Genomic DNA, 12,209 nt, shown 5'->3' on the forward strand with positions numbered 1-12,209 from the left:
AGTAACCTGCGGCAGCACCCCTGAGACCTGGCTGTCGGTGTTGGTGACAGCCCAGAGGAAGAGGAATTAAAGAGGCCCTTGTCCTCCAAGACTGATTGACACAGAGCGACAGAAAGGTTACTGGAGGTGCCGGTATTCCCTTGGCTGTGTCTTCCCCCCATACCGGACAAGCAGCACCGTCTCACTTTCTTTAGATGTCTCTGCACCTAGACTTCTCTACTCTCTCTCTCTCTCTCTCTCTCTCCCTCTCTCTCTCTCTCACACACACACACACACACACACACACACTAGGACTGGTTACAGGAATGTCCCAACCCTCTGGGACTTCACTTACTTCTCCGTCTCTCTTTCCAGTCCACAAACCTCAGCACCGGACAAAAGGCAGCTGAAAAGCAATTTGAATTTGAAACAGGGGCCACAACAAAAAACACACAGCTCCCAAATGGGGACGCTTTAGGAGACTTGGAGCCAGCTACTGAGAGTTAGCGGTCCTTGCACAATAAAAGAAGAGGCAAAGATGTGATTCTGACACTATCCAGCCAACCAGCTCAACTGTAAAGACAGCAGCTACTGCAGAGGGAGAGGGAGGGAGAGATGGCAGAGCCTGAAGGCAGGGGTAGTGGGCATTAGGCGCCCAGCGGGTATACAGGCACAACATAGCAGATATAATCACACTATATACAAACAGACTATTGCAGTGAGAAAGGCAATGGCATGTTTTGACCAATCTGTTTTCAGTTTTGCTATTCACTGAATTTGAAAATGAGGTGTACAACTGTGCAACCATGAAAGGGGGAAAAATCTCATTTGTCACAGCAAGGAAAGAGAATTTTACAATGAAGCTGTTTCTTAAGGAAGACATGGATGAGTTGCACCACATCATAAAAGCAACTAACTATTCCTAGTCAGCGCGTAACTATAAGACAATGTCAGTCACAAGATCTGCGTGAGAAGTGCCAATATCAAATCAATAGATGGATGGTGAAGCGCCTCTTCTGGCTCCGGACAGCACGCTTGTTTCGTGCGTGGCTGCAAGCTACGCAGTATGAAATTGAGAATTATACAGTCAAATCTATAGTAGAGCTCCGAGGGCACAAAGAGAAGGAGTCCGGTATTGAGGGTTTGTTTCGATCATGTCAACCACTCCCGATAACTAAATTCCTTCATGTAATTAATTTACCAAAAGCGTCGAGGCGCGACAGAGCCACAGAGCGCACCGCACCACCACCCAACCTCCACGCCGGACAACTCGGGTCACTTACCTCTGATTATCTGGGAAAAGGTGCCGCCGATGTAACAAACGTATCAGTCAATTGTGTGTCCCGCTGGGTACAAGAAGAAAAAAAAATCCGAGAGTGATCAGAGGAGTGAGCAGGCTCGTTAGTGCGTTACCAGATCCCGTGCAGGGCTTTGTAAACTACTCCTCCCTGTCGCACCTGTCTCTGGCAAAAACTGATCCCGTACGCCGGCCTGACATCCCTAAGACAACTGTCTCAGGGGTTGTGTGTCCGTACCCCCTGCTAGTCTCAACACACACACACACATACACGCACACACGGCACCACCTGTCCCCGGTGCAAAACAGCCCACAAAGAGCGTCTATGTCGCGCAACGACACATGGCATTCCCCCGTTAGTCTCTGCAGCAATACTCCCTCAAAGACAGCCGTCCGAGATCCAAAGTAATCTGGAAACGCTGGCAGTAGTGAATGATGAAAAGGAGAACGCAATAACGACCCATCCAGGACACCACTGGCACAAAAAAACAGCTGCAACGTTTGGAAATTACATCTGCCGCCCTCGTTGCTCGCCCAGTTGTGTTATCAATCTTCCCTCCTCACAACACTTGGTCTATTTTGCCGCTGCGCACGACTGCTGCTCTGTCATTGCTGCGTCTTTTCCACCTCGGGTCTCAATGAAAGAAAAGACTGTTCCTCTGTGAGCTTGTGCGCCCCACTTCCAAGCAGAGCCAGGCTCGGGGTCCGGCGCGAGGCAAAGTCCCATTCATCGGCTTATTAAAAGAAAAAGATAGTTCCTGTTTCTTGAGCTCCACTCGGGGGCTCCGGTGAAGTGGGAGGACCACGACGTTTGTCTTCTAGCGGTGGTAGGAGCTACAGCATCTATCTCCAGCACCGCTGTCACCCACAAGAGACTCCTGAAGCCTGGCAGTGCCAAAACCTGAAGCAGAATTATGCATCGACTGGAATGGAATTGATTAATGACTAATGGGGTTCTGTGACACTGGATCCAAATTAACCGAAAAGCCGAAGCACTTTCATCGATGGTCTTTTTTGTTTTTCATGTGGCCCACTCACAACAGCTTTACAGCTTCAGAGCGGACAATAACAAAATTAATTCATGCTTTTTTTAAAAAAAAAAAAACAATCCTTTCATCCAAAAGTTAATTAGGCCCCATTAAAACATTAACCACATCTCAGCCCACAGGGAAGTAAATCATCATTAGTGATGTCATATTCTTCAGCATGAATATTTCTTTATGGGACACTCTTAAGCAAACACGGTTAGTTTTAATGACAATTCCTTATGGTCCTATTAGCAGTAATTCCATCAAATAATTCAGTGAACTTAAAACAAAAAACACGCACGCACTCTCCATGCCTTAGTTTAAGGTCTCGGTGCATTTGCATCGTCTCATTGAGCCTAAATTAACACAACAGAGGAATAATTTGGTCTCATTAAACCTCAATAAGCCTCCTTTCAAACCTAATTGTTGCACTTACAATTTGGGGTTTGTATTTGAAATTAAGCTGTGTTTTCACTGACACTGCTATGAGCATAGTTCATCCTGGCAGCGAGGACTTCATGGATGAGCCAAGTGTGAGAGGACAATGCTGGTGCTGTGTCATGTGTGTTAAAGGAGTTTAAACCTGCTGGACCTTGCCATTAAATAGCCAGGAGCTGAAGCCACTTTTAAGCTTTGATTCATGAATAATTAATTGATGAAATAATGACTTCTACAGGCTTCGGGGCTTGTGAGTGTAGCTCGGTCTCGTTACCATCTTAATAAATCCATTCTGAGCAGCCTGACAGCCTTCATGCAAGCTGCCAATCAGCTGCAGCAAATCAAATGGCTCAGCCTCTGATTTGGGGAGATGCATGTTGAAAAGCTGGATATAGTTTAGCCCAAGAAGATTTATTCAGTTTATTCATTTTGGAAAAGATCCGTGGCTTCAGGTTCATTACATGAGTAAAGTTTTTCAACGGCATCTGTTATTTGGGGTGTTGAACGACATCCCACAATGCACCATAAGGCTTTCTTGAACAAATTCCCTTTTTTTTAATACACTGACTTGCGTAATGTGGCCTACTCTTGTCTGACATTCATAATATTACAGGACATTGCTGTGCTTGTTATTTACTGTTTTGTTTTTGTCTTATCTTCATTTACACAGCAGAAAATTGCCTGCCCCAGCATCGTAATACTTATTAACATTATTCATCCTGCTTACCTTAACATCCCATGCTGCCTGTGACTTTGTCGCAATTAAAACTCAAAAAAGAAAGTTTCTTCCTTTTCCAGAAGGGACCTGCTGAAAGACCACGGTTACAACTGAGGGCACCTCTCTGACAGCAGTATCATTATTCAGGCAGACATAGTTTCTCGGCAGTGGAATAATGATGACTTCTCCTCGCTCACTTGAATTCTGTCCCTCTGTTGCTTCCACTTGCAAACCGTGCGTCTATAAGAATGTAAATCAAGGTGTTCTGTTTTTCCTAACATGCAGTCAGTGCACAACATCTTTGAGTGGCTGGGCTGAGTGAGCCAATCAGTTCACACTGTGAAATGTGAGGAAAATCTACTTTTTCAGGAGGATTTAGATGAAGTGCCTGAGGAGCATATACTCCTCAGAGAGCATATGTTATGTGTGTGTGTGTGTGTGTGTGGTTGGGCTTGGGTGTGTTTGGATCGTGAGAGCTCATTCTTTTTATATCTTTTGTTCTTGCTGATGGATTGCTCTGTTTTTCCACCCCAAATTAGTGTTGGACAGTCAAATACTGTTGTTAAAGCACTATGCAGCCACTGGGTGGTCACAAGGGACAGTCATGTAATAATGGTGCATTTATTGAACTATCGCAGAGGAGGAGAAAAGTTACAACAACATGGCCTGTTAACGTCCAAAAATTTTGCAATATTGATCTAAATTTTGCTAACTCAATTAAGCACAGGTCACACCAGTTATTAAAGTTTCCATTAAATAAAATGTGATGTTTGTGTCTTAATATGGTATGCCTTCCACTATACATCACACATATCAGTATCTGGGCCAACATCGACACTGAAGCCTTTTAGTAGGTTTATGATAGTAGAGTTTTTAATTTCCTAACAAGCAGTTTAGTGATGACTCATCCTGCACTCAGGGGTGTGCTCTGTCTATTGTGTCCAATTAAATTCTGTCTCAGATTTTCCTCCATCTTCACAGGGAGCTGAGCAGTCATGAGCACACTGGGCTTGTCAGAGGTGCTCAGCGGCTTCCTCTGCTTCCTTTCTGAAAAGAAAACATGGAAATATGTGCAAGTGTTGCTTCCTCTTTCAGTTACAATACATAGTTTACCATTAGGAACATTTTTTTTAGTACATGCACTTTCCCAACCATTTTAATTTCATAATTCAATATACCTCGAGGTATAAGAAAGGAAAAATCATATATGATAACAAGTCACTCCACATGACATTTACTTTAAGCATCCATAATTTTATCTTAGTGAATCACATGATGTCACATGACAGTGAGGACCGGACTTCACAGCTCCAGACTGTTTTTTAGCATCTTTAAGCAATTTGTTTTCTTTTTCCTGCTTCTGTCGATATCGGTTTGTTTCAGTAGTGATGTTGTTTTCAGACACAGCATTTTCTGAAAAGAGACCAAAGTCAGCTGACAGCACTGTCGTATTATTCTAATATTAAAAAGCTCCCCGAAAGTATTATTATTGTTGTTATTATTTTAAAAGCCTCATTTCACGTTATTGTTTTGGTTCCAGCTACTTTGCATAGAAATGATTCAGGACACAGAAACTTTGAGTTCACAGAAGAACTTATGCCGTTTTACCTCCTGTCAAAATTTGTGCTGACAATAAATAAATAAATAAACATTCGTTTTGTTCATCCTTTTTCTTTCATCCCACTCAGTGTGTCAGAGCAGGCAGGCAGCAGACCTGAGCATGATAAAAAGGAAAAAAGGCTGCCATGAAAAAAACAACACAAAACAAGAAAGCTTAGTAGGAAAAAACAAATAAAAAAACACAAACTTTGATGGAGAATGCTCTTTTTAATCTTTCAACATAGGGTAAAGGGGAAGTCCTCCCCTTGGGTGTGCTAGTGTGTGTTAGCATCAGCACGAGGGGATACGCCAATGCCAAAGTGAGACAAACCCTTTGCAGTTAGAGCTTTTGTCTTCTAACTTCCATTACAGCAGAAGCATTAATGCAAAAATAAAGATTCCTCGGTCTCCAATGTGACCGTTTTCACATGGTTCACCAAGCTGCCAACAGAGACAGTCAGACTGGAGAGAAAGCTCATGTGATCAGACCCAGTAACTTCACTGGCTCAGCAGTCGTTCTGACTACTCCTCCGGAGCCCTGCCATCTAATGCAGGGGGTTTCACATTTCATGATTTAAGATTGTGACAAAGTCATTAATATTAAGATAAGGCATGAAACATTTAGAGCACTGAACAAATCTATTTGAAAAAGATAAAAACAACTGGGATATTGGACATGTCTGAGTAATAGCTGGAGTTTGAGATGTTAATTGGCTGCACAACTGAGCATTATAAATTGTAAATGACTGCTCAAACAACATGAAATCTAATTTGTGCGATGCTGACAACTTCAGCTTGAAGTTCACCAAACTTAGCTAATATAGTTGATTTACTGTGTGAAATGGGTAATTTGACATATTTCACATAGAATTCCTCTTCAACACGATTAAATAAAAAGACGCTTTGGGCTCCACCGATTCAAGGATTGACATTAAACAGACTCACGTGACACAATCTAATGCAACACTGCAGCAAAACACAGTTCATCGATCAAGGTGATGCTGCAGAGAAGAAAAATGACGATGACTGGATTTCCTTTTCCACTTTTATAACATTATTTCATTTACCGTGAGTTTTAGTACTGTGTGAAAACGCCGAAAATGACCTTGACAGTGACACTCGCAGTGTGAAACTCTGCTCCATCTATATTCATACGAAACATCAAGGCTGTGAGCTCAGTTTTAAATTGTTCTTCTACTCAGCATGACATGTAAACAGTGAAGCAAAAAGGTCTGAATAACAAACCTTTGTTGAGAGCAACAATACGTCTTCTTTCATAAATGATGGATGTTTGCTCAGCTTATGAATGTAGGCAAAACAAGCAACCTCATTTTTATATTTTATTCATGTTTATCCAGCTCATTCCATCTGGCAGAGGTCGGCACTGAGTGTAATAATGAGTGTGACTAACACTTGGGCTGATTACATATACGTTTTTAATAGTTGGATAATTTACACTCACTGTGTAAACAGACTTGATCATCTTGTTGTAAATTAGATGGGACCAATCTAGACGACTTTATTATTATAGCATGGTACTGCAGGGGCAGCCATCAATCTTTAACTATGAATGAAGTGTGGAGATGACAAGGTATAATGAGAGGGGATATGATGCCAGAGAGAGCAGTGAGGACAAGTGTGTTTTGATGTGAAGCTATTGAAGAAAGTAATGTTGAAGAAAAAAGTGGAAAAAGGATAAAAGACAGAAAAAAACATGAGGAGAGTGAAGGATATCGGCATTAAAGCACACTGAGATATCTTTTATTCTCCACTCGAGAAAAAGTGCAATTTTGGAGAATGGGTTCATGGTGGAATCACGCACTCTGCCTCGCCTCTCCAAGTCAAAACAGATAGCAACACATCATTTGGGGAGGGGTCAGAGTAATGTACCATCACTGTCAAAACTCATGCAATCTCGACACTAAGGAACCATAAATATTTCATCACCAGGCGGCCCTCTCTATGTTTCCTTTTCACGTCCGCTGTGGCAGCTGACCCGTTGCCGGGGCTCTGAGGTGAAATCGGCCCTCCAAAATAAACAGGGGGAATTCCAGCAAAAAGGAAAGACAGAAGGGTATTCACAAAGCAAGAGTCAAAAAACACAGTGTGAAGAAACTGTGCTTTCTCCGTGAGGCGGCCCCTTGAACGTGGCAAGACACGAAGGCATATATATATGTGTGTGTGTGTGTGTGTGTGTGTGTGTGTGTGTGTGTGTGTGTGTGTATATATATTACGTTATTACGTTGTTGCTTTTCATTTCATATGTTGCATGCAGTGAACTGGCATTCCCCATGTTCTCTTACTGTGACTACAAATCTTCTAGATTATGTGTTTTGAGAGGTTCCCTACAAATCACTTCTCCAATATCCTTTAAGCTGAAGGCACAACAGTCATAAAACGTCTGTAGCCAGTTAAGTGTTCTCGCAGGGCAATTTTATTCAAAAGATTAAAGACTGTTACTCTTGCAAAAAAAAAAAAAAAGTTTAAAGCACAAAGTTAGAGGTTTGTATGAGATTTGGTTTTGAGCTTTTCCTTGACAGACAGTGGAGTAATGGTTCAACTTACTGCTGTAGAAAAAAAAGAGAAATAATTAATTAAGTTGTGTATTTCACGACCAGATAAGACCAAAAATTCAAGCTGGATCTAATTAGAATGAATTATACAGCTAATATCTAATATTACCAACAAAACCGATATCAGTAGATATTTATTAATGGGAAAAAAGTGAAGGACAATTAGAAAAATGAAAACATGTACTGGTTTGTGTTGTTATGTAGAACATATAGTACATGTTTAAATTAAGTATATGTCTTCAAGGAATTGTTTAGAGTTAGAGCTTACACACTTCCAGAGCTTGGATGTAATATTTTCTGACTTTTATGTGTTTATGTGATTTAAAGTCAAAATGAAAAAAAAAAAAACAAGATGAATTATGAATTATGTTTCATGCTCAAACAATTAAAGCAACAAGGTGATAGTTGTTGCCAGTATTTCCGTGACAACAAGCAGCAGTTAAAACAGATATGAGCGGTGAGGTACTATCAATTTGAAATCTACACATGTGCAATCATAAAAACATCTGTATCTGGTCAAAAGCATAGCATTATGTGCTTAATAGACACGTGTATACAGCTTCCAAGTGAAAAATAAATAAATAAACAAAAAAGAAAATTTGGTTTCGGTTACTTACATTCGTCCTTTCTTTGTGTATGTCATCAAGAACTTGTCAAGTCATGTAGCAAACTTTTCAGAGTTGTTGTTCTAGCTTGGGGGACTGGCCAGTGGATTTTCCCAGAAGGGAACAATTTCTTCCAATAATTTCAACATCTCATGGACAGACAGTTAGAAGAGAAGACTGACGAAAGTATGGTAGGCCGAGAGCTAGCTTGCCTGGGCTGGAACAAGAAGCTGGTAAGGCTCTATCCAGAAGTGACAAAATTGCTTCTAGATGGATGGCCTCACTTATTTGAAATCACTAAATAACATCTAATGTATTTTATCTGAAAGTGTGAAAATAACATTTTTCCTTATGAGGTTATGTGGCTAACCTACCAATACTTCTTGGCTAAGACCTGTGCCTAACGTTTGGGAGTTTCTTCTAGGTCCTAGCATCATATTCTGTCCAAAAAACTCCTAAAATACAGCAACTTGTATTTGTTAGAGTTTGGTTGTTATGTGTATTAACATCAATGTTTAGCTGTGTTGCTAAATTTAATAGAGCCAAAGCAACTGTCTTTATTCTAAGCTAACTGCAGTTGACTCAAGCTACATATTTAAGAGCATTGTATCAATCTCCTCCAACTCTCAGAAAGAAGGAACCTTCACTGAGGTGAACTGAAAGTTTCAGGTCATGATATTCTGATCAATGCACCCTGAAAGAAAATGCTAATAGACTGAAAAAAAAAAAAAAAAAAATACTGTACCGGCCAGAATTTGACTCAAGGACAACCTCTCGTCTCTTTATCACTTTAATATGGAGAAGTTCTCATACACAACGCGTGGCCCCGGCCTCGGTTATGTCTTATTAATATGCTATTGGGCAGAATGCAGAAAGGGCAAAGGTCCGTATCAAATTTCAACCTGCAGATGATTTGTCGCTGTGTTGTATGTTACTGATACCTCATGTTTCAAGCCTCCGGAAATTTGTTGCAGGATGTTGGAAATAAGATTCCCATCAATGGTGTGGTGCAGATGAAAGATGAAAGCGAGCAGAGCTGGTCAGCTATTAATGGATAGCGGATAATTTCTGCAGCTTCTGGGGCCGATGACTGCGAGAAGCAGAGGGTGAAACAGGAGGGAAACTATTGTGCACCGAAGAAATATTTGTGTTTTGATCTCTTCCCAGTACACCTGAGACATGTGGTTTAATAGTAAACACGATCTGGAGCAAATGGATTTCATTACAGTATAATTGTCCCGCTCCTTTCATTGCATACCATATAGCTACTCGAGTGTGATTTGACGGTGATGATATCTGGTATTGAAACAATCATCCTTTCAAAGTGCTTCAAAGACCCAAACACACCTGGGAGTTGAACATTTTAATGCTTTTGGTTTTGCTTTTTTTTTTTAATCTTAATTTATTGGGTGTTTGATGTTTTCTTCAGTTAATTGCAAGGTATCAACAATTTCAGCGAGTGTTCCATTAATGAGCGACAAATCTGCATGCTTACCACTGCATTGCATTACAGCTCTGCTCAAACAAAAGGTAAAGTTGACAAAAAAAAACAAATACCTATCTTGAGATTAAATCTACAGAGATAAGATTTTCAGGCTCTGCTCTGAAATCCATGGAAATTTTGTCAACTTGCCAATTTATTGCTTTAATCTTAATAGAATGACTTCAGGAAAAAGAAAGTGAGGAGGGAGTGATCATTTTGCTCTGAGGGATGTGTGATTTTCCCGTTATCTTCTAATCTTCAATTACGCAATATCCAGAACCATTTTGGCCTCAATCAACTGATCCAGTGAAGCAGAGTGGGGAGTTAAGCGGGAACAGATGCGAGCCTTTGAGACACATGTTGCTCTCTCTCACGGAGAATGCAGAGTTTGAAACGGCATGGACACTGATGAAACATACCAAACAACGAGAGACAAAGGAGCGACACAACTGGGGTCAAGACAACATGCCCATGTTTCCCACTTCATGCTGTGTTCTGTCACTTTGACATATCTACTCTCATGGACTGATGTTGTACCTGCCACCAGTGCAACCTGGATAATGAACCTGACCGAAGCGAAGTTAGAACAGGTCCCATTCAGTGAATCTGTGATGGAGACATTAGAGGTAATCAGTTTCTTTTCTCTGGAGCCTGGTGGAGGCATTTGGCAAAATACAAAGGGACCCATAATGAAACCTGTAATGGCTTGAACAATGAAAATCCTGTCTAAATGAAAAGGGCAAGTTAATAGAGTTCTTGTGATGATGATGCACAGCATCCAGCAGAGGAAGTCACTGGACTAGCTTTTCAGTGACAAAGCACATTGTGGGAATTCCAATTTAAGGGGCTAAGTTATGTGAAAATCACATCCCAGACGATGCAGTAAGCTCATTACACAAATGCAAGCATTGTTACAATATGTCCTCCTTTACCATCCATTTCCCCAGCAGATACTTAATATTTGATTGTTTAATATTTCATGTAAAATACACTCTGCTTTGGAGTTGTGGTGCATCTGAAGGAAAAAAAAAGATCTTAAAGATGCAAATGTGAATGTAACTTGCTCAGTGTGGGTGAGGCTCCAGAAAAATTGACCTAAATGGATAAAGACTGCCCTCTCAGGGTTTACTGCGTCAACTGCAGTTAACGTAGTTGCCTGACTTTCAGCACAGCTGAGTCAACTGGCTATAGACGGGAAGAGGTCTACATTTTACATTGACATTAAATATTGCAGTTATTCACCAGTATGTATGATTCATATCGTATCAATGATCCATAACACAGTTAATACAGCTTATATAAGATCAAATTCTATTGCATACAAAAGTAAATCAGATTACATTTATTATCAGTTCACACTTTATAGACTCCCCTGGCATGTATATCATTACCACTATCTTATATTGCAACCTGCAACCTTTATACTTTAGAATCCTTTTAGGTCGTGCTCCTGAATTTCATTGTATGAACCATGCAATGACAATAAAAGGAGCCTTGAATCTTGAAGGTGTATGAATCATTCATATGTGATGTTAAAACTCTTTATAAAAGAGTTCAGTAAGGGTTTACAATAAATATCTCAGACTCAGAGTTCACTTTCTACATTTCTCCTAAATATATTAGCACATGTAATAGACAACAATAATTTACACGTTGTGTTCTATATTAATATTAGACATAATTTATTGTGTTGTGCAGTATTGTGTATTATTATGATAGTATCTTACTATAGGTTTTCAAGAGTTTAAGCCACATCTTGTGACCTTCATCAGAGGATAGATTGAGACTGGGCTGAAGATTTACTGGAGGAATTGGAAAGATCTGGAAGAGCAAGAAAATCTCCATAAAAAGCTGCATGTCCGCTGGGCAGAGAGGCAAAGCCAAACTGCCCCATATGACTGCAAATGAGCTGCAGGACGGTTTAGCTGATGCAGGAGCATCATTCCACTGTGCAATTTTGGTGCAATCCTCACAAAAGAGTCTTCAGAAGAAAACCTTACCTGAGACTTCACCACAAAGGTCAGCATCTCAAGTTTCCAAACACAAGTAACACAGGTGTGTTTCATTAAAAAGAACTGTTTGGATGTACAGGGCAAACAAATTTTCTTATGTTACAGCCTTATCCCAAAATCGATCAGTTTCATTTTCCTCCAAATTGTACACACAATGCCCCCAAAATGACATGTGAAAAAAGTCACTTTTGAAATTTTTGAAAATGCATTAAAAAAAAGAAAAAAAGAAAGAAATCACATGTACTTACACTACCAGTCAAACGTTTGGACCAACGCTCTCACTGAATTGAATGAAAAGGTGTGACATTTGACTGGTAGTGTAATGTAAGTATTTACAGTCTTTGCCATGAACCTCAAGATTGAGTTTAGGTTCATTCTTAGTCCACTGATCATCCTTAAGATGTTTCTACAGATTAATATGGAGTCCACCTGTGGTAAATTTTGTTGAAGGAACAAACCAAGCATGAAGTCAAAGGA

General features: G+C 40.3%; 1 protein-coding gene across 1 annotated transcript in view; it reads right to left on the reverse strand.

Annotated features, from left to right (window-relative positions):
• sema6bb (sema domain, transmembrane domain (TM), and cytoplasmic domain, (semaphorin) 6Bb) overlaps nucleotides 1–2,144 on the reverse strand; it is a 119,904-nt gene extending 117,760 nt beyond the window's left edge. Inside the window, exon 1 of the mRNA XM_047587260.1 lies at nucleotides 1,263–2,144. The gene's annotated coding sequence lies outside the window, so the exon portion shown is untranslated. The remainder of the gene's footprint in view (nucleotides 1–1,262) is intronic.
• Nucleotides 2,145–12,209: the final 10,065 nt, after the last annotated feature.

Source organism: Mugil cephalus, chromosome 6, assembly GCF_022458985.1.
Source record: "Mugil cephalus isolate CIBA_MC_2020 chromosome 6, CIBA_Mcephalus_1.1, whole genome shotgun sequence".
Lineage (NCBI taxonomy): Eukaryota > Metazoa > Chordata > Actinopteri > Mugiliformes > Mugilidae > Mugil > Mugil cephalus.